Source organism: Lichenostomus cassidix, chromosome 9, assembly GCF_008360975.1.
Source record: "Lichenostomus cassidix isolate B80296 chromosome 9, HeHo_3.0, whole genome shotgun sequence".
Classification (NCBI taxonomy): domain Eukaryota; kingdom Metazoa; phylum Chordata; class Aves; order Passeriformes; family Meliphagidae; genus Lichenostomus; species Lichenostomus cassidix.
Window position 1 is genome coordinate 1,265,926 of NC_139490.1, and position 21,536 is coordinate 1,287,461.

The window sequence follows — 21,536 nt, forward strand, 5'->3', positions numbered from 1 at the left end:
GATCTAAAGCTGCCTCTGGTGGCTCTTGCAGGGCTGGGCTTTACAGATGGACATTGCCTGCTGCGATGGCCACTGCCATGGCCACCACCATGGCCACAGCAATGGCCACTATGATGACCACAGCAATATCCACCACGATGACCACAGCAATGCCCACCATGATTCCCACCACAATGCCCACCATGATGACCACAGCAGTGCCCACCACGATGACCACGGCAATGCCCACCAGGATGACCACAGCAATGTCCACCACAACGCCCACCATGATTCCCACCACAATGCCTACCATGATGTCCACCACAATGCCCACCATGATTCCCACCACAATGCCCACCATGATGTCCACCACAATGCCCACCATGATTCCCAGCACAATGCCCACCATGATGTCCACCACAATGCCCACCATGATTCCCAGCACAATGCCCACCATGATGACCACATGGATGCCCACCAGGATGTCCACCACGCTGCAGGACCAGCAGAGCAGGAGGTTTCAGGGCTGTCCCTGTGTCCCCCCAGGCTCTCAGCCCAGCTCGGGGGCTGGATGTCCCCAGGTGGGTGAAGTTTGACACGTGTGCCAGCATTGAGTCTCTCCATGGAAACGAAGGGACAATTTGGATTGGTTTTGATTTATGGCTCTGTTATGACCAAGTTTGTGTTTTCACAAAGTCCTTCTCCCCCTGCCCTGAATTAATTCCATATTAACAGCAGCTTATAATTTATACGTGGACACATCCACATATCCAATAAATTATGGCCTAACTCCATAATTCCACAGCTATAATTAATTACATTAAAGACCTCCATTTAAAGCCCACAATTAGATAACCCTGGGAGACAATCCCGTTAGCATTTTTAATAAATACTTGTGTTTGAAGCTGTTGAACAGAGCACCTGATAACTGATAGAGCAGTGTTAACATCTGTTCCATTATTTCCACAGGACGTTGCTTTAACGTAATGCTCCTCACATAAAATATGCATTTGTTCTTGACTGTCAAGTGCCTCTATTATTTTATTAAAAAGTCAAAAAAGAATATAATCAGACTTCATAATTTATGTGTGACATTTTCATTACAGAAAACTTTATGCAAAATTGAATTCTAAAATTTAATTTCCTGTGATGTTTAAATTACTTACTATCTGGCTCCTCTCCAAACATTGTGATCACTCCAGGCCCCATATGAATTCCATTAAGGATATGTTTAGCTGCTGCCAAAACGTATGGGGTATTTTTCTATGTAATTCCAAGAATATGCTCCTTAAATTTATTTTGTGCCAGTTTAAATAGTCTCTCTCATGCAGGAAAGAAACACAAGACATTTTAACAACTGCCATGGCTTTTCTTGTTGTTGTTTCCCTTGGGTTTTGGTTCCCATTGTGGTTCCTCAGTCTCCTCAGCCAGAGGAGAATTCCCAGTAGTCTGGGAGGACTGGATGGAGAGCTGAGCTTTGGGGTGCCCTGCTTGCCCCATTTTTTGTGTGCACTGGAAATTAGCACATGCAAATTAAGTGTAATTAGTGTGTGGCTGGAGGAATAGGGTCTGTGCTGCTTCAGTTCCCAAAGCCTGGGTCTCCTATTGCTCCTGCTCCACGTTACCTCCCTGGGAATGTCCTCAGGATCCATGTAAGGAAGAGAAAGCAAAGAGCAGGGCCTGGAGAAGAGCAAGAAGGGAATTGTGAGGGGCTTAATGAAACCAAGGGGTGTCAGACACAGAATCACTGAATCACTGAATCACTGAATCCCTGAATCCCAGAGTCCCTGAATCACAGAATCACAGAATCACAGAACCACAGAATCCCAGAATCACAGAGTCACAAAATCACAGAACCACAGAATCACAGAATCCCAGAATCACAGAATACCCCAAGTTGGACCCACAAGGATCAACTCCAACTCCTGGGCCTGCAGAGGTGTGTGGGAGACCCCTAAGAGGAGCAAAGGGATGTTCTAACCCCACCAAGCACTGCAGGACATGAGGAATCAGCCCCTTTCCTGCTCCCATCCCCACCAGGGATGCTCAGGACACACATCTCAGCACCTCCCACCTTCATCCCTCCTGCAGCAGTGTCCTCCAGCCATGTCCGTGCTTGTGGGCAAATATTTGAGGGATGAACCAGGTGCCTCTGCCATCCCCGAGCTATCCCAGCTCTTCCTGGCAGCTCTTTCTAAAATCAATCTGCGTTTTGCAAGCCCTCATCCACCCGGAGCCAAGGCACTCTCCTTGCTGGGATCAATACATCCTCCCGGAGCAGCGCTATCGGATTCGCTCCTTTGCTGAGCAGAACGTGGCAGTAAAACTCAGCCTGCTGGGGAAATACAGCCTGATCCCAGGAATCTTCAGAGAAACTCACAGAAAACCTTTTTGGAAACAATTTCAGAATTGCTGTTGCTGTGAGATTCCTGATGTTTCGTGTGCTGTGATTGACAGTGCTGTAGGAGTTCCCAAAATGAAGATGCTCTGCCAAATTCCTGCATCCCTCCCTTTGCCTGGAATCTGCAAGCAGCAGTCACCCCCCGAGGCCTGTGTGTGCCTGTGGGAAGTGGGACTGGGAATAAAGAGATGTGGGAAAAGGGGAATGCTTGACGAGAGGCACCTTCGGTCCCAACTCATCCCTGGATGTGTCAGGATCCCCCATCTGACCCCAGTACATCCCAACTCATCCCAGCATGTGTAAGGATCCCCCATCTGACCCCAGTACATCCCAAATCATCCCAGCATGTGTAAGGATCCCCCATCTGACCCCAGCACATCCCAACTCATCCCAGCATGTGTCAGGATCCCCCATCTCACCCCAGTACATCCCAGCCCATCCCAGCACGTGTCAGGATGTCACAGAGCATCACAGTGCATGCCAGTTCATCCCAGCTCATCCCAGGACAAAGTGCCAGGATGTCCCAGCTGATCTCAGCACATCCCAAGCACCTCCAAGCCCATCCCAGCTCACCCTGGCTCATCCCAGCACATGCCAGCTGATCCCAGCTGACCCCAGCAGTCCCCAGCATGTCCCAGCTCATCCCAGCTCACTGCCTTTCCAGGGATGTTCAGGAAAGGGCTGAGCTCACTGACTTCAAGCGTACTATAGAGAAGAGCAAATCCCAAAATCCCCACCTGCTTGGATAGTGGGATTTTGCACGTGCTGGGGGTGGAATCCCTTCCCCAGGGACACAATCCCTGCTCCCTGGCCATATGCAGACCCCTGTGCCAGGCTTCCTTTGGATCTGATCCCGCTGCGGGTGGGGGAGCAGGAGCAGGGCTGGGCTGGGAGCAGCCATGGCACTGCTGGGATGAGCCCAGGCAGCCTTCCCTCTGCACCGGGAGGACACACCGGTGGCTGGGAAAGCTCCCGGTTGCCGTGGGTGTTCCGGTAACCGGATCAGGCAGGGCCGGGGGCAGCACGGAGCTCATAAAGGATGCAGCCGGGCCGATGCCGAAGGAAGGCTGGGCAGGAATAGGATGACAGAGCAATATCGCAGGAGGTAGGATCCTGCTGAGTCTGGAAGTGCCTGATTTATTTATATTCAGCTAAACTGAAATATTCAGGAGGAGAAAATCTTCAAGCAGGACCCTTTCGCTGCCTCCTTTCGGAAAAGAGGGATGTGTGAGGTGTTTGCCAGGGATGATGCTCACCCTGTGCCTCTCCCATGCCCAGCTGCCATCAATTCAGGCAGCACAACTCCAATATGAATTTTTACTCTGATACCCTGTGGTTCACAAATTGGAGGATGACAAAATGAGATAATTTATTAGCAGTATATGAATTTATTTATTATTGAACACTTGATTAACCTATACACTTTGCCACCCGCTCATCTTTAAGGGGTTTGCAGTAAAAGTATTCATTTATTCCTGGGTGTGAGCTGGAACCTCCATAATTCACCTGTTAATTATTGTACCCAGGGTCTTTGTGTAAGGGTGAAACACTAATGAAGATAAAGCACATTCTCATTCTGGAGAGCTGCTTCCCTCAAAACCTGCTTCCCAATTCCAGGGTCAGCCCTCTTTGTGTGAACAGATCATGCATTTCTATGAAGTCCAGCATTTGGAGCCAATTTCCACTCCTTAATGGATCAGAACTGCTCAGCAAGACTGCAATAACTACAGAGAAGTGGGTGTGCAGGGTGACCACCATCCCTGCTGGCTGTTCATGAAACAGAATCACACAATGTCCTGAGTCAGAAAGGCACCACGAGGATCACCCAGTCCAGCTCCTGACCCCAACAACCCCACCCTGTGCATCCCTGGGAGAGTTATCCCAACGCTCCTGGAGCTCTGGCCGCTCAGGCTGTGCCCATTCCCTGGGGAGCCTGGGCAGTGCCAGCACCCTCTGGGGAACAACCTTTCCCTAATCTCCATCCCAGCCCTCCCCTGACACAGCTCCAGCCCTTCCCTGTCCTGTCCCAGAGCAGAGATCAGTGCCTGATGCTGGCTGACCACTGCTGTTGGTGGCTGATGGATGTTTGACCCCCGTGAGATGTTCCCTTGCAGGTGAAACCTTTGCCACCCCGGCAGCCAGCGCTGATGCTTGGCAGAGCGAGGTCTGGGGAGGATCTGGCATTTTGGGGCAGAAAACTTGAGGGGAAAAAAGGGGCATTTCACAGCGCAGGCGGTAAAAATAGTACCTTGGAGAGGGGGGGCTGTAATGGAAAACACGTTGGGCTGGAAATAACTTAATTCTGTCACAAACACCAGCCTAATGTATGCCCTTAAACTCGCAGCCATCTAGGTTTCCCTGCAACATCCGCCCGTATCGGGAGGATCTGCTCCATCCAGACACCGTGGTGCCTCACGCCCGCGCTCGCAGCAGCTTTTAATGAGCATTTCTCTATTTATCTCATGTCACTGCTTCCCCAGCAGCCCCGTGCCCGGCCTGGCCAGTAAAAGCCATTATCTCTATTATGCTGCCGATAGCCCATCGCCGGGATTGCTGCTCCCTAATTGCTGGAGCACCCTCCTCCTCCTCCTCCTCCTCCTCCTCCTCCTCCTGCTGCCCCTGATAGATTACCCCGGGCTAGCCCATTCCCGGAGCCAGCCGAGCCCCAGCTCTTGGGCTCTGCTCTCAGGAATAAATCCTAAGCTATCAATATATAATAGGGCTAAATAATCAACAGCTCGAGACGTTGTCTGCTCGCAGGGCTCCGCCGCGCCGGCCGCTTTTATCGGCTATAATTAGCAGCAGGCAGGCTGGCCGGGCTGTGCAGGAACGAGGACAGGTTTTATGCACGTTCAAACATGATTTAATCGGCTGCTCTGCCTGTCTCGATAATGTGCAGGGGTGTAAAAAAGTCCAGCTGGCCTGGGAACGTGTGGGAAACATAAATCCTGCGGCGGGCGGCTCTGGAGGGAGCTCTGCCCTCGCCGCTGCCGAGGTGCCTTATCCCTGATAGCGGGGAGCCGCCGGGGATGGATCCCGGGAGAGCACTTGGACAGGGCTGGGAGCAGCCCGGGCTGCTGGGAGGTGTCACTGCCCATGGCAGGGGGTGGCACTGGGTGGGCTTTGAGGGTCTTCCCACCCACACCGCCCAGTGTCCCTGCGATCCCGAGATGCTGTGATTAAAAGATTCTGTGATTCTGTGCTCAGCTTGGGGGCTTTGATAGGAGGGGCTTTGGATCCACTTTAGGAAGGACTTTGGATCCACCTTAGGAAGGGCTTTGGATCCACTTTAGGAAAGACTTTGGATCCACCTTAGGAAGGGCTTTGGATCCACTTCAGGAGGAGCATTACATTCACTTTAGGAAGGGTTTTGAATCCACCTTAGGAAGGGCTTTGCAGCCAAGAGCAGAGGATGCTGCTGGATAACATTCCCAGGCAATGGCTAAAGGAGCTGTGCTCAGCCCCACGAGCCAAGGGAGGGGAGGAAGGGAAGGGAAGGAAGGGAAGGTGCCCCAAAACAAGGCAGTGAAACTATAAAGTTAACGAGGAACCCGTGTCCCTTTTTACAGTATAACCCTTTACAATCCCCTCCTCGGGAGCCAGGCGTTCGGGGGAGCACAGCAAACGCTGTAAAAGGGATGTTTAATGTAGCTGGGGGCCAAGAAAAACATTGTATAATTGTAGTAAGCAGCTTGCTGAGTAAAGTGATAGCTTTTAAAGGATGGAATACAGCGTGGGTCTGCAGGGCTGCACAGGCCTCAGATTGCCTCCACAATAGTTCCCTCATTCCACTCACAAATGTATCTCTGAGAAGATGTGGGACAAACACCTCTGGGTTTGGAGATCAGACTCTGACTAGGTCTGCTCTGAGAATAAATGACCAAGGGTCCTCACCCCACTCCCACCACGTTGGTTTGGTTTTCATCCTCTCTATGCAAACAGGATCTGTCCCAGTGTGTCCCAGCAGGGCTGGCAGTGCCCTGGAGCAGCGAGGGATGCTCCCCTGGGATAACCACCCCGGCAGCATCCACACCTCAGGTTGGCTCCTGGGGCTTCCACGAGTCCCCAGTATCTCCCAGCCCACCCCAGTCCCACCAAAACCACAGTCCCATTGCTTCCCTGGGATGTGGTTTGGGCTGGGTTTCTGAGGAAAAGGGGCACAGGGAGAGGGATTTGGAATTGGCTGGTTGGTGGAGTTAAAATGTTCTTTGTCTCCCAGCACTCTGGGCTGATGGTTGCTGTTGAGCCCCTGTAAATTCAAATTACAGGGCACCTGTGGCTTGGCTGTGGTTTCTAACATGGAAATTCATCTGTTGTGTCCTCAGGAGGTGGGAAGGGGAGGGCACTGCTCAGGACTGCTGCTGTCCATGGTGCATCTTCCCCCCTGCCCCAGCTGTCCCCTGGTTTCTGTCACCACCGAGAGCCACAATGCCCAGCCTGGGCCATCCCAGGGTCTGTGACTTCTGCTGGAAAAACTGCTCCTTTTTCATGGGATATTTTCCATTCAGAGGTGGGGAGGGTGTCACTGTCAGCTGTGGCTCAGGGGAGTGAGGGGCTGAGACTTTCTGGTGGCAACCACAGGGAGCTGTGACCAAAGCAAAGTCTGCATTACAGCCCCAAAATTCTGGGCAGAAAAAAGCAAGATTCAAGCACAAAACACCCTCCTTGGCTCCTGATTCTGGGACCTGTTCAAACTGAGAATAAACCCACTCACCTCTGCTTTCTGTGTGTGCACATAATGGGAAATCTCATCAGCTGCAATATTTCCGAAGACAGGACTCGTGAGATATATCACATGTAAATGGACACATCATCTGAGCAAGGCCCCATTCATCAATAGCACTTGGAAATGCAGTGGAAGATCTGATGGGATTATGTAGATCTCAACTATCTGTGGGTGAATGAAATTGGGTAACCTTAGCAACCCCAGGTACGTTTGTGCAGCTATGAATCAAACGTCAGCCCGATGAGCTCTGCGCAAAATAAAGAAATAATTCTTTGAAATATTCATAACAGGCTGCAGAGTATTATTTTATAAGGCTCTGCCTAATATGCATTTGGGAAGCCAGGTTTGAAAAGAAGCAACATTAGCATTTACATCCCCCATGCTGGCATGAATGCTGATAAATAAACCCGAGATGAAACACAACCAGCACCTGCAGCAAACCAGGGCTCCTCTTCCTGCTGGCACAAAGGGCATCTCCCACCACACAGATATTCCAGCTGCAGCAGCAGCACACAGGATGGGTTATCCGCAAAGGTGTGGGACAGCACCTCCCATCAGCAGCTTGGATAAAAACAAAAGCTGCACACTGCACTTTCACCTGTGTTAAAATTAATTTGTCAGGCTGCTTTAAGGCTGGGAAAAAAAGGTGGGGAAACCCAGAAATCTCCGTTAAAAGTTGATGAAGTCAGGAAGACATATGGTTTGGGGCACTTTTTACTCAGTTGTACATAAGTATTTTAGGTGACCATACAATAGTTTAAATATATACTGCATCAGAGCTGAAAAACAAACAACTACATCTGAATTTGCAGAGAATTCCATCTCCCTCTGCCCTTGGCTCACGGTCAGCTACAGAGAACATTTGGACATGCTCCAGCTTTGGTCTCCTCCACACTGAAGCTTTCAGTTTCCTGATTTTTCCCACATGGAAAGCCATCCTTTAGCCTTGGCATTGCTTGGAGATTGTAGTTCTTGGAGACTGCAGCTCTCAGCATGCAAATCTATTTTTAATTAATTAACGACCACTGCAGAGAGCTGCAGCAGTTGGGATCAGCCACTCCAGGAGGAAACCTCTGAGCAGCCTGGCCCAGTGGAAGGTGTCCTTGCCCATGGCAGGGGGTGGCACTGGATGACCCTGAAGGTCCCTTCCAACCCAAACCTTTCTGGGATTCTGTGATAAGGAAAAGACAGGGCATGGCCAGGATGCTCTGGCCTCCAGCTGCCTCCTCCACCTTGCTGATGCCTGCAGATGTTCTGAGGTTTCTCTGAGGCAGAATCACAGAATCCCACAATGGGCTGGGTTGGAAGAGACCTTAAAAACCATCCAGTTCCAAGCCTAAAGCTGGAAGAAGGTAGCTGAAGTTTTCCTTAAGGTTTTCTGAACACCAGAAAAACATTGACAATTGAGAATCTCAGCTTTCCTTCAAAACAATTCCTCGTATTTTTGGTCAATGAAAAAAACCCAAACATACTCAACTTCAGTCCCCTCTCATTTTCCAGGTCCTGAACACTGAAGAATTCAGATTACAGCTCCCCAGTCCTCTCAGCACCACGTGCCCTGGGCTGGGCTCTGATTTCAGAGCCAAGAACCACCCATTTGTTTATTTTATGGTGCTTTAGCTTACCCTCACACTTAACAGGCTGGCAAGCTCCGCACTCTATTTTTTTATTTCCCAAACAGCTCTTAAAGAATTAGTGTTTCCATAAATGCTTCTCATTCCCATTAAACATTTTGGGCTGTGCTGGAGAGCTCAGCAGTGAAACCACCCTGAGAATTGCAGTGGCAGCTCTGGAGCTGCAGCCTTGTTTATCCCAAATCTCCTCTCTGATGGCTCTCCTGAACGAGCTGGATTAATTGTTCAGGACCTAGAGCACATGCTTCAGTGAAAATAAATTACTTTATTTCTATTACACCACCGGTGGCTGTGTAACTTAATTTCATTAGCTCGAACCTGTTGAGAGTGTTCAGATTTCCATGGCAGGACGCACTTGAAATGAAAAGACGCCTTCGATTCCCAATTAACAGAATCGCTCCCTTTCAACTGAAATGAATGTTATTGAAACCAATTAGCATAGACTGGAAAATCTCTCATTAATGAGGGGAGTGTGGGTGAGTAAACAGCAATGAAAAGATGAAATTAGAGAAGAGGCTCTTCTTGTTGGCCTGAATAATTACATGCTTAGTTGCCTAATTGTCTGGTGAAAAGGCTCGCCGTGCTGGTAACAGATTGCCGTGTTCATTAGGCTGCAAAAGGCCACCTGCTGCTGAGGCTCATTTTCCTGCAGTCTAGATCCACGTGTTGCTCCCCAGGGACTGCTATTTGGACACAACACTGGCTGTGAAAAGCAAATGAGCTTGCCAATATGCTGCAATATTGTGTCCTTTATGCCAAGATACAGAAGCTTAATATGTCAAATGTAATGAATAAAACCAACAGCGCTGGCGGAGTTGATGAGGAGGGTGACCTTGCCGTGCAGGAGGGGCAGGAGGGCAGTGCCTGCCCGGCCTGGGCTGCTCCGAGTCACACAGCACAAAGGGGAAATTACAACTGCCACCCCTCAGACAATGGCAGCAGCAAAGCCCACAATGGCAACTGGTAAAATTGGAAACAAATGTGCAATTCCGAGCGCTGAGAGCGCAGCCCGGCATTGTTCCGATTTGCTGCGCTGTGGCAATAAACATCAAAGGCAGGAGGCCTCTGCTCCAGCCCTGCCTCACATCACCCCGTGCCTTTAATTGCTGGGTTTATGGGGTTTGCAGCCAGGCTTTATTGCACGGGGCTGTGGGCAGGGAGGAGCTGCCCTGGGCTAGGAGGTGAGGAGTTCTGGTTCCTCGTGAGCCATGGCACGTGCCGAGAGCCTGACCTGCTGGGGTGGGGTGGGATGGGATATGGGATATGGGAGATGGGATAATGGGATGGGATATGGGATATGGGAGATGGGATAATGGGATGGGATTGATGGGATTGATGGGATTGATGGGATTGATGGGATGGCATTGATGGGATGGGATGGGATGGGGGCATGGAGCCTGCTGAGATGAGCTGTGGAGGTTCCATAAGTGTGCAGAGAAGGGAATGGGCTGGAGCTGGGAAAGGAGCTCAGCCTGGAGAAAAGGAGGCTCAGCTCAGGGGGAACGTTGTGGTTCTGCACAACCCCTGACAGGAGGGACAGCCAGGTGAGGGTTGGTGTCTCTTCTCAAAGATCAAGTGAAAACAGACTCAAGTTGTGCCATGGGGAGGTTTAGGTTGGATATTGGGAAAATCTCTTCCTGGAAAGGGCTGTCTAGCTTGGGAACAGCTGCCCAGAGCAGTGGTGGAGTCCCAATCCCTGGAGGGATTTAAAAGCCACATGGATGTGGCAGTTGGGGACATGATCAGTGGTGGCCTGGGCAGTGCTGGGGAATGGTTGGACTCCATGACCTCAGTGGCTGTTTCCAAATGAACAGCTCCACTCTTCCATGGTTCCACTGCATGCTCTGAGCAGCAGCCCTCTTGCCCCTTCACAGCTCCAAACTCCCTCCTCAAAGTTCCAACATTCCACGCGGACAGCTCAAGCCCCTCCCGATGGTGACACATCCTGTGACATCCCCCAGGGCTGTCCCCATGTCCCAGCCCTGCCCGAGGCTGGATCCACACGGGTTAAACCCCAAGTCACTCCCAGGGAAGGCTCGGGTGACAAGGGAGGGGACAGCCAGCACCGCTGCTGCTCTGCCAGGTTTTTGATTGCTTTTTGCGGAGAAGGGAGCGCGGAACGAGCTCCTCCATTAATGCAGCAACGAGAAGATGTGATTAAGAAATGGATTTACCATTTGAAGGCGATGCTAATGTGCCTGGCAAGGAGCACAGCAGCCCTGTTGGGGGTTCCCTGTGGGTTTGCCAGTGGCACAGCTGGTGTTCCGGGGAGCACTGGGAATGTTCCGGTGGCGAGCGCTGGGCACTGCAAAGGACACTGCAAAGGACACTGCAAAGGGCTCTCCCCAATGGCCATCCCACCAACAGCTCATGTTTAGGGTTTGCTGCAGCAAACTCTCCCTCCTGACCACAATCATGGCCTTTATTTAACTCCATGAAGTGCAGCCCATGGATTTCAGCTCAGTTATCCATGGAGTCTCCATTAAAATCCCATTGGAATCCTGCTGGCATTTCCAAGTGCAGAGTCAGCCCCTGACACCGGGAGCAGGACCTGTTCAGAGGAAGGAAACAAACAGCTCCTTCCCACCAGGACCTGCACAACCCAATGATTCCTCTGCAAATCCAGAGCACTGATGAACACACCAACCCATCCTGCTGTGACCAGCTCAGGAATTGCTGTTTGACTCTCAGCAAACAGAACTCCAGGCTCAAGCCCCATGGCAATCATGGATCTGCATCTGCTGTCCCTCAGCTGAGGGGCTGAGCAGTGACCCAGCTCGGGGAGCACTCCAGGGGTGTCAGAGCCAAGCAGAGTCCTCTCCACCGATGGACAGAGATCCCCTAAAGCCACCTCCACCCCACAGGAAGTGGGAAAGGATGTGGTTCAGCAAACCCAACCTCCCCTCCCCATTTCTGGCTGTACCTGAAGCCATGTGCTCACCTGAGCCACAGCCCTGCAGGACATCCCCACCCAAAATTACAGTTCTGGGTTCTTCTGAATGATTTTTTCAGCTCTCCCAGGTTTTATTCCATGGAAAACCCAATGTGATTACATTATTTAGGCCACTTGCCAACTGGTTAAATATAATTGACTAAATTAATTACTAAGATCAGTTTTACAGCAGATTAGGATAATTTATTGGGCAGTTTGTTGTTTTCCTAATAGTCTCACCTGATTGATGGAGAGGCTTGGCTATAAATGATTTTTTATGACCAAGAACAGCAAACACAAACTTAATCAGGTGCTCCCCTCTGGACTGAGGAAACCCTGTGTAACCTGGATAATGTGCAGGTACAATCATTTGGAATTCCTGGGGAAATTCTGAGTGATTAAAGGGGGAAAAGCTCAGAGAGAGCCATTGGTGTGAAGCAGCTGGTTTGGGGGAACTCAACCTCCCCTGTGCTGAGCTTTGGGGTGATGGGGCTGTGGGTGAGAGCTCAGCCTTGGGGCTCACCCTGCAATCCTCCCTGCTGCCCACGAGGGGATAGATTGTCACCTCTCTCTCTTTATCCAACACATTTTTGGGCCAAATGTGATCATTAGTGACAAATCAACAGCAGAAAATGAAGAAATAACGACTCAAACTGAATTAGGAAGTTCAGGAGAAGAGCAAAAGCTCTTTTTCCCCCGTTCTCTCAGAGAGGAACCACCTGCAGGGGGTGAGGCACAGGATGCTAATTTGATTGCAACGACTCCTTTTCATGCAAAGAGTGAATTGTTTTCAGGCTGCTGATGATTAATGTGGCTATTGATTAGTTGATCAATAAGGCCATGGTGTCTAATTATTGATAATCCTTCCCCAAATGAAAGATCGAGTGGAAGGAGTGCTACTTACAGAGCTCAAAATATAAAGTGATTCAGTGTGAAGCCTGGTAATTGAAAGTCAAACTAATCCCATAAATTAAATCACAGCAATCCATAACATTTACCTGATAGATCCTTTGGAAAGCTTTATTTAACTCTCAGTGCTCATTGAGGAAGCTTTGGAGTTTCCAGAAAAGTGTCTGAAAGTCTGGGTTTGGGGTGCCTTTTATTAATATAAAAGTAATAAATAAAATAAAAGTAATAAAATAAAATAAAATAAAAGTAATATTCAATGTAATTGTGTGTAATAATGGCACTGGTTTGAAATGTCTGATCTCATGGCTATAACTGAATGTGTTTTGCTACAATGGAATTTATTTTGGGAATATATATGTCTGAAATGTACTGGAAGTTTAATTCTGTCTGAAATGTTCTGAAAGTTTAATTCTGTCCAAAGTGCCAGGGCTGAACTGAAGCTCTCACAAGCTCTTTCCTCTTGCCTGGGAGAGCTGTTTGCTGGAGGTTTAACTGCTGATGGAAGAGCTGAACAGATCTCCAGAAACTTTCTCCAGTTTTATGTAGCAGGAAGGGATTTAAGCTTGTCTGTCAGTATTTTATGCTCCCTTTTGATCACTGTTTGGAGGGAGCAATCTGTAATTCCTGCATGAATGACAGTGCAATGCAAAGTGTCACCTCACCCTGGGGAGCCCAGGTGGCTCCATGGTGGCTTTGGGACATCAGGGAGGTGATGGAGCAGCCCAGCCTGGAGCTGCTTTGGCTCTGACCCCAACTCCACACCCACCTGGGTGCTCTCCCCTCACCCCTGGGACTGCAGTGCCGAGCAGAGGCAAGAGCTGGGACTTCAATATAAATAATATAAATATGGAGATGCCTTTTCCCCCAGGATCAATTCCCCAGGGCTGTCCTGAGGTGATCAGTGTCCCCAGCCCTGCACATCCAAGTCTCAAACTTGGTTGGAACAACTTCCCAACCTCGGTTGTAAAGACACTGAGAAAAACACAACAAACCCAGAAATTCTGCAGGAATTTTACTGAGGAATGCAGTGAGGATATTCCAAATTTCCAGCTCCAAACGCACATCCTTGCTGACATTGGGCAGTGTGGAGAGTGATGGGCACCTGATGCCCACCTGAGCATGGGAAATGTTTCATAAATTTGGATTTATTAAATTTATTTGGAGGAATTTGGATTTATTAAAATGCTCTCTCTGTTCTCAGGCTGCATCCCTGACCAGTTATGGGAACTGAAGTTGTTCATTTGCCCTCTCCAATTTTTTCTCCAAGTGAAAAGAAAGGAAAAGAAGACAAAATAAACAAAATTATATTTTTTAAAGAAAGGTGCTTCTCTTTTAAAATCTCTGCGTTGGAAGAACATTTTGAAAAAGACATTCATTAGGAATTTGTGTTAAATATAATGTAATGGTCCCCAAATGACAGCAGTGATTTGGTTCTAAAAATTGCCCCATATTTAATAACAGCATAAATCACATGTAAAAGATTCTTCACACCAAGCGAAACTGCTTTACATGCATAAACCCCATAATTTGTTTTTATTGAAAAGATTCCGACAGTCGAAGGTTATTTATGTTTTTAATTTGTCTGCACTCCTAAATAACTCCCCCCTGGGTGTGCAGCCCCGTGGGAAGCCTTGGATGGGCACAGGGAGGCAGGGCTGGCAGAGCCAGGGGTGGAACTGAACCTTTTGGGGTGGAATTGTGGAATAAAGTGTCTGCAGTCCCCATCTAAGCCTCACCTCCTATTCCAAACCCTTTCACAAAATCCTTACTCCTGGGCCAAAAAACCAAAAAGTTGTGTCCCTGAAAGATGAAAAAATAGAAATAGGTGCCATAAAGTGTCTGCAGTCACCCATCAAAGCCTCACCTCCTATTCCAAACCCTTTCACACAATCCTTACTCCTGGGGCAAAGCAAAAAATTGTGTCCCTGAGAGATGAAATAAATAAGATAAATAGGTGCCATAGAAATATCAGCTGGGAAGTTGTGCTGAAACACCACCGTCTGGGCTGGGGGTGATGAGGGTGAGCATTGGGCTTGGAGCAGCCCTTCCTGGCAGGGACACCAGGATGGGGAAGCTGGTGTCACCGTTCGGCTGGTGTCACCCTTCGGCTGGTGTCACCCTTCACTTGGTATCATCCTTCACCTTGGTGTCACCCTTCACTTGGTGTCCCCCCTCAGCTGGTGACCCCCCTCAGCTGGTGTCACCCTTCACTTGGTGTCCCCCCTCAGCTGGTGTCACCCTTCAGCTGGTGTCCCCCCTCAGCTGGTGTCACCCTCCAGGCCCCTGCAATGCCTGGAGAAGGCACAGTGCCCCAGTGTCACCCAGGCTGTGGCTGGCTGGGCGCAGCGCTGTGCCATGGGCTCTGGGGTGAGCAGGACAGTGACACCAAATGAGCTCCGCGGGTGCTCCAGCCTAACCCAGGGTGTGATCCCAGGGATCCTGGGCAGCAGGGACATGGCATAGGACAGAGCTGCAGCTTGGGACTTCTCCTGCGGGGTAAGAGCCCTGCAGTGACCGTGGGGAGTGCTTGATCCGTGCCCCTTGCCCGGGTGGCAAATGCTTGATCAGTGCTGCTTCCCCGGGAGGGAAACGCTCCATCAATGTCCCTTTCCCGGGTGGAAAATGTTTTTTCTCAGTGTCCCTGTCCCGGGTGGGAAATGCTCCATCAGTGCCCGGTGGTATTTCCCGGGTGACAGCGCTGTCCCCACGGGAGCACCGGAGGGCACAGACAGCCCGCACCCCACCCAGCGCTGCCTGACCCCATTAGGGATGCTCATTAGGGTCCCTGCCGATGGGGTTGGGCAGTGCCAGCCCTCAGTGCCAGCCCGCAGTGCCAGCCCCGGCTCTGTCGCTGTCGCGCTGCCCGCAGTGCCAGCTCTGTCGCTGTCGCTGTCGCTGTCGCGCTGCCCGCAGTGCCAGCTCTGTCGCTGTCGCTGTCGCGCTGCCCGCACGCGTCCCGCAGCTGCCACAGCTGATTGAATGCGCGGCAGCCGCGCTGCTCTGACCAGTGCGCCGAGTCATTAACCTTGACTCGCCTAATTGAATCCAAGGTTGATTGCCTGTGACCCTGCCCGGCGCGGCGCCCCCATGTACATATTCATTACGCGGCGCGGCGCTAAATGGATTGCACAGCGAGAGCTGTAGCAATCAGCCTGCTCGGTATGCGCGGGGCGAGGAGGGCACTAATTGCATGTTAGAGCTGAGGATTAGATTATGAAAAGAGTGAGAAAATGAAGATAGATCCCTGTGACACTGTCAGATTAAGGGCGGCCGAGCGCAGGAATATGACATTGAAAATTTACCGGGCTGTTAAGGGAAGGGAGGTTTGAAAAGGGGTGGTGGGTGTTGGTTGGTTTTTTTAAAATTCCCATCTATTTGCTCAGTTAGGAGCTGTTTAAAAGCACAAGCTGGTAAATGCGTATTTTGAACGTCAGTGAATTCATGCTGGGGTGGTTTTGCTGTCTGTGATGATGCTGTGGGGAAGGTGTGCCAAACCCCACAGCTCCTCCTTGTCATTTAATGTCACCCTGAGCAACCTGGCGTGGGGAAGTGGAATGGGATGAGCTTTAGGGTCCTTCCAACCCAAACCATTCCATGATGGTTCTGTAACTCAGTTCTCCACTCAGAACCACCACTGCACACAGAGCCACCAACCCACGGAGAGATGAGCCCAGGGTGCTCCTGTGATCCAGAAAACTCACCTGGGGAAGGGGAGATGTCTGAACCACCCAAAGCTCTGCCTCGGGCAGATCCCAAAAGGGATTCCTACAGCCCAGCCTGGCCAGCCCGGAGGGAATGGGGTGAGGCAAGGTGGCCACCAGCAATCCGTGGGTTCACATGCTTGCTGTGATAGCTGGGTTAGGATTTTCCCATGTTTTGCTGCAACTCTGACCAGATGGGATTTTTTTTCTGGAATTAAACGAAAGTTAAGTACAAAAACATTTTGCCCACGGGGAATTCAGATTCTCAATGTGCTTTTAATAACTGTTTGTAAAACATTTAGGAAAATCTATGGCAACATGTTTGGGGAAGAGGGGGAAAATCAAATTATTCTTGCCTGAGGATGTTATTCTGGTATCTAAACTTTATGAATCATCCTGTGTGGCCCAATTCCTAGGCAGTCACACTGTGGAACAGAATGGAAGTGTCTGAATTTAATCCATGCAAAAATTTTTAATAAAGATGTTAATCAGAGCCATTGGCTGAAAATCTGTTAAGGACTTTATACTAATTTAGATGTCCAAACCTCTGTAGTCTAATAAAGCTAAAATAACCCAGTTCAATTTGATGTTTTTGTAAGAACCGATTGCAATGGTTAGGCCCCAATTTTGTGCCACCTCTTTAGGGCTGCTCTTGGGTTAAAACCAGGTTTAAAATCACAGAATGATTTGGCTTGGAAGTGACTTCAAGCCCTTCCTGTTCCACCTCCTGCCATGAGAAGGAACACCTTCCACTATCCCAGTCCTGTCCAGCCTGGCCTTGGACACTCCAATCTGCCATAAAAACAGTGTCTAATTCCAGCATTTCAGGAGGTGGAAGCTGAACAGCAAAATCCCAATCCAAACATTCTTCCAGCATCACAAGGGTTGTTGCCAAATAGAGAAATTCAGGTTGCAGTGGGGCAAAAACTCATGCAGGCTTTTATCCCAACCCTACAAATGGAGATTTTGGGAAGCTTTTGCCCTGCTCTTGTCATTCCAGGTGTCAGGGGAAGCTGTGATCACCCAAGTGCCTTCACACAGCTACAACCTGTGCCTTTCCCTGGCAGCAATCGCAGCTTCTATCCAAAAAACCCTCTTTTTGCATAACAAACAAACCCTGGAAAGCTGCAGACAGCATGTAGAGCTGCTGGGCTCTCTCAGCTTCCCCTGATCAGGAGAAGAGCTCTCCAGCCAGGCCAGCCCAGGGCAGTGTCCCTGGGCAGTGTCCCTGGGCAGTGTCCCTGTCCCTGGGCCACCTCTCCAGAGCAGCAGCTCCATCAATCTGATCCAATCCCCAACATCCAGACCTCGTGGTGTTGGAGTAACAACAGCATGGGAGGTGGCAGCACATCCCAAAACCATCAGCCCTGTGAATTGCCGGGGTTTTGGGGTTCTGATGGGTTGAGGACACAATTAGTGGGATAACTTTGCGCTCTGTCCTGAAAGGAGGGTTTCTCACTAAATGATCTGCCAGCACCACTGCCGGCTGGCTCTGAGCAGAATTTTGATGTCCCGCTCATTAAATTACCACGGGGTATGACTTTCCAGGCACTGAAAGTCAAGGGAAATCGTTGCTGACTGACAGTCTGGGATTGCAGGTTACCAACAGCTGCCTCAAGTTGAATCAGGCTGACAAATGACTGCTCCTGCTCCCCGCACAGCCCTGTAATAAAATCACCCTGCGACGTGGGGTGTCTCCCTGCTGGAGGACAGGAGCACCCACAGGAAAGGGAAAAAGTCCTTTATTCAGAGGGGCAAAAGGATGAAGTTTCTCAAGTATTCAGACGCGACAGCAGCACGGTGCTCTGTGGAGTTATGGGCAGGCAATGAGACAGTAAAATCCATTTGCCTCCAAAAATCCCTTTGATTTGTTCCAATTTGTGAATGAGCTGCAGAAGGCGAGGGAAGTGTCCAAGGAATGTAGATGAAGTGACTGTGCCACGCTCTGTGGAAAAGGCCCCCAGACATCTGATGAAGGGAACTTTCTGTGAGGAAAACCCCGTTTGCTGGTATTTTGTAAACCCTAAAAATACCCCAAGACAAATCGTCCGACTCACTGCCGCTGAAATTTCATTTACTTACCAACCACACTAATGAGGCACTGCAGAGGGACTTCTAATTAGATCCACTTTATTCCTGTCACTGAAATTAATTTATTTGCTTCAGCTTCTAGAACTAGTTTGATATCACCCTGATTTTCAGCCAGACGGTGCGGAGCTGGCTGTGATGTTTACACCACCTCACCCCGGGCTGGAAGGACAGCGTTTGGCGCTGGGTTTGTCCCAACCAGGAGCTTTTTCCCAGCTCTTTTGGAGCATCCCCGAGCTGCCCAGAGCCAGGGGAGCTGCTGTCCCCAGGGCAGGGCTCTGAGCGAGCACTAAAGCAGCAATATTGTGCCACTCGGCGATTTCCTGCCTCATGCATATTCAAAGAGGGAAGAGGCTGCATGCATAATTCATTAGCCATTACAATTGCATTATACTATTTATACTATTACTTCGGGAGCTGTTTAAATTAAGGGTTACAAATGGCTGGTTTGTTTTGCGCCGCTCTGGCAGGAGGGCTCAGCCCCTCCAAGCTGCTGGGGCACAGGGCTCTGCCAGGGTTTGGGGCACAGGAAGATCCATCCAGGACACCCAGGAACTTCCCAAACTTTGTGTCCCACTGGGATTGGATTTTACAGCCGCTGGAGCCCCCGGGGTGAAAGCCCAGGGTCCAGGAGAAGCTGGGTTTGGACACTGGGAATGGTGAGTGAATCCCAGCTGTGACAGTGACATGGCTTGAAATCCTCTTCACACCCCAATAAAACTCAGAGAAACATGGAAAACCCTCAACTGGTAACTAATTGTCAACTAACTGCTAAACCCCGGCTTTGGCTGCACAGATTATGGCTCTTGGTGCCTTTCCAAACATTATTTTATTAATATGAATAATATATTAACTATTGAACAGTCTGGACTGCATCCAAACCACTCTGTTGTAAGTGCTTTGCTAAGACTTACCAAGGATATTTACTTCTCTAAACAACAGGCAACATTTGTATCGGTTTTGGTTTTATTATTGTTTTACTAAATAGTTATGAGAGCACCAAGAGAGGGATCTGAAGATTTTTAAAACGATTTGAAAGATAGTCCATAAAGCGCTTTACATCTTGGCGAGTTTAAAAGGTGAATTACCGTTCTTTAATAATTTAAAGAAAACCCTCCAGAATGCATTTTTAAATGTATTTCCAGCTGCACACAGGATCCTGTCCCGGGCTCTCATCACCAGGGGATCACGTCAGGATGAATCACAGAGGGGAGTTGCAGTCAGGGCTGTGTAATCAGAGCGAAGCTGCCAAGGGAAGAGCTGCTCTCCAGGGACAGCCAGCAGATACCTCTGCTCATTACCATCAGCCCAGGTCACAGGCCAGCCATGGATCTGATTTAGATATGACTTCAAATTCAATTGCTCAAAGTTTACTTAAAATTACGGAGATTTGCCAGTGCTTTCGTGGAGGGCTGAGGCATTAAAGGGGGAGAGGTTTGGATCAGAGGTGGGATTAGATACCCTTTGTGGTGGGAATTCCCAGCTGCAGCTCGGGGATCAGGAGCTGGCCTCGATGACCTTTGTGGGTCCTTTGGAGCTCAGGTTTCTCTGTGATTCTGTATTTGGGAATAGGAAGGAATTGTTCCCTGGGAGGGTGGGGAGGGGATGGGATGGAATTCCCAGAGAAGCTGTGGCTGCCCCTGGATCCCTGGAATGTCCAAGGCCAGGCTGGACAGGGCTTGGAGCAGCCTGGGACAGTGGAAGGTGTCCCTGCCATAGCTGGGGTGGAATGGGATAGGATTTATGGTCCTTTCCATCCCAAACCATTCTGGGATCAGCAGCTGTGCCCGTGCAGAGCTCAGGGATCACACAGCAACAGGAGAATATTCCAGGAAAATGCAACTGCCTGTGGCAGGAAGCTCTCTGTGAGTCTGCAGAGTCAGGACAGAGCCAGGATGGCTCAGACACCCCAGAGCTGCTCCCACACCCCTGACAGCATCCTCACCTCCTGCTCCACCTGGGGGTGAAGCACATCACATTGGGGGTTGCTCCCACATCACCTTGGGGTGACTCCCACATCATTTTGGGGGTTGTTCCCACATCATTTTGGGGGTTGTTCCCACATCACCCCGGGGTGGCTCCCACATCTCCTGCCCTTCACTGCAGATCACTTTTGCTCTCCAGCTCGTTCCCATGTCGCTGCCCAGCACCCTCACCTGTGGCAGGCTGTGTCACAGCTCTGCACACCCGTGGGGATGTCCCTGCTGTCCCTGCTGTCCCTGCTGTCCCTGCTGTCCCTGCTGTCCCTTCTGTCCCTGCTGTCCCCGCTGTCCCTGCTGTCCCCGCTCCCTGCACCCACCAGACCCAGCCAGCCATCGCTGCTCATCCCTCGAGCACAGGAGGAGTTTAACCCTCTCTGCACAGATAAAAGAAGCCAGCAGGCAACTCACAGACATAAAACCCCAAACTCACCTCCGACTTGCATTAGCACTTTCCTAAACGTGTTTTTTGCCCAGCAGTCGCTCCGGGAAGGCGCATTTTGCCTTCCAGCTGCAGTTTCCGTGTTTCTGTGCCTCACGTGGAGAGCCCTTTCACCTTTCCCCACGCCGGGGGCTGGGCTGGAGGGGACAGTCCCTCCTGGCCGGGGTTAGGGCAGCGAGCTGCCTGCCCAGGAATGAGGATTCTCTTCCAGACAGCCCATCATCCACTAATGGGACTTAAGACAGTTGCTGCCTCATCGGCAGGAGTGTAATGATCGCTGGGCAGGGAGAGACCCATTATCCATCATCCATCCTTCTCCTCTGGCTGATGATAATGATTTCTTAGTTCAACACTGGTGCACAGGGACCTCGTGCTTTGTGCACGAGCGGGGTTTAATATCCTGATCAAGACAAATACAGATCGTGGCCAGGCCATGGGGCCACTGCAGAGGACAAAGCCAAAAGGGGCTCCCTGGGAAACTCAGAGGATGAATGAGATCCTAAAAAAAACCTGGGAATTGCCTGTGTTTTGTGCAGCAAGGAAAAACTCACTCTTGTTCCCCTCCCAGTGCACAGCTCTGAGATGAGGATTTGCATGTAAAGGATCAACAGGGCAGGGAAAACCTCAAATCTCTTGAAAATGTGTTTGTATTTCCCATTTCGTTCTCTCCAGCTGTTATTCTCCAGCTCAAATCACTCTATAATTCTATGATTGTCAACTGAATATCATTTCAATAATTGCAATT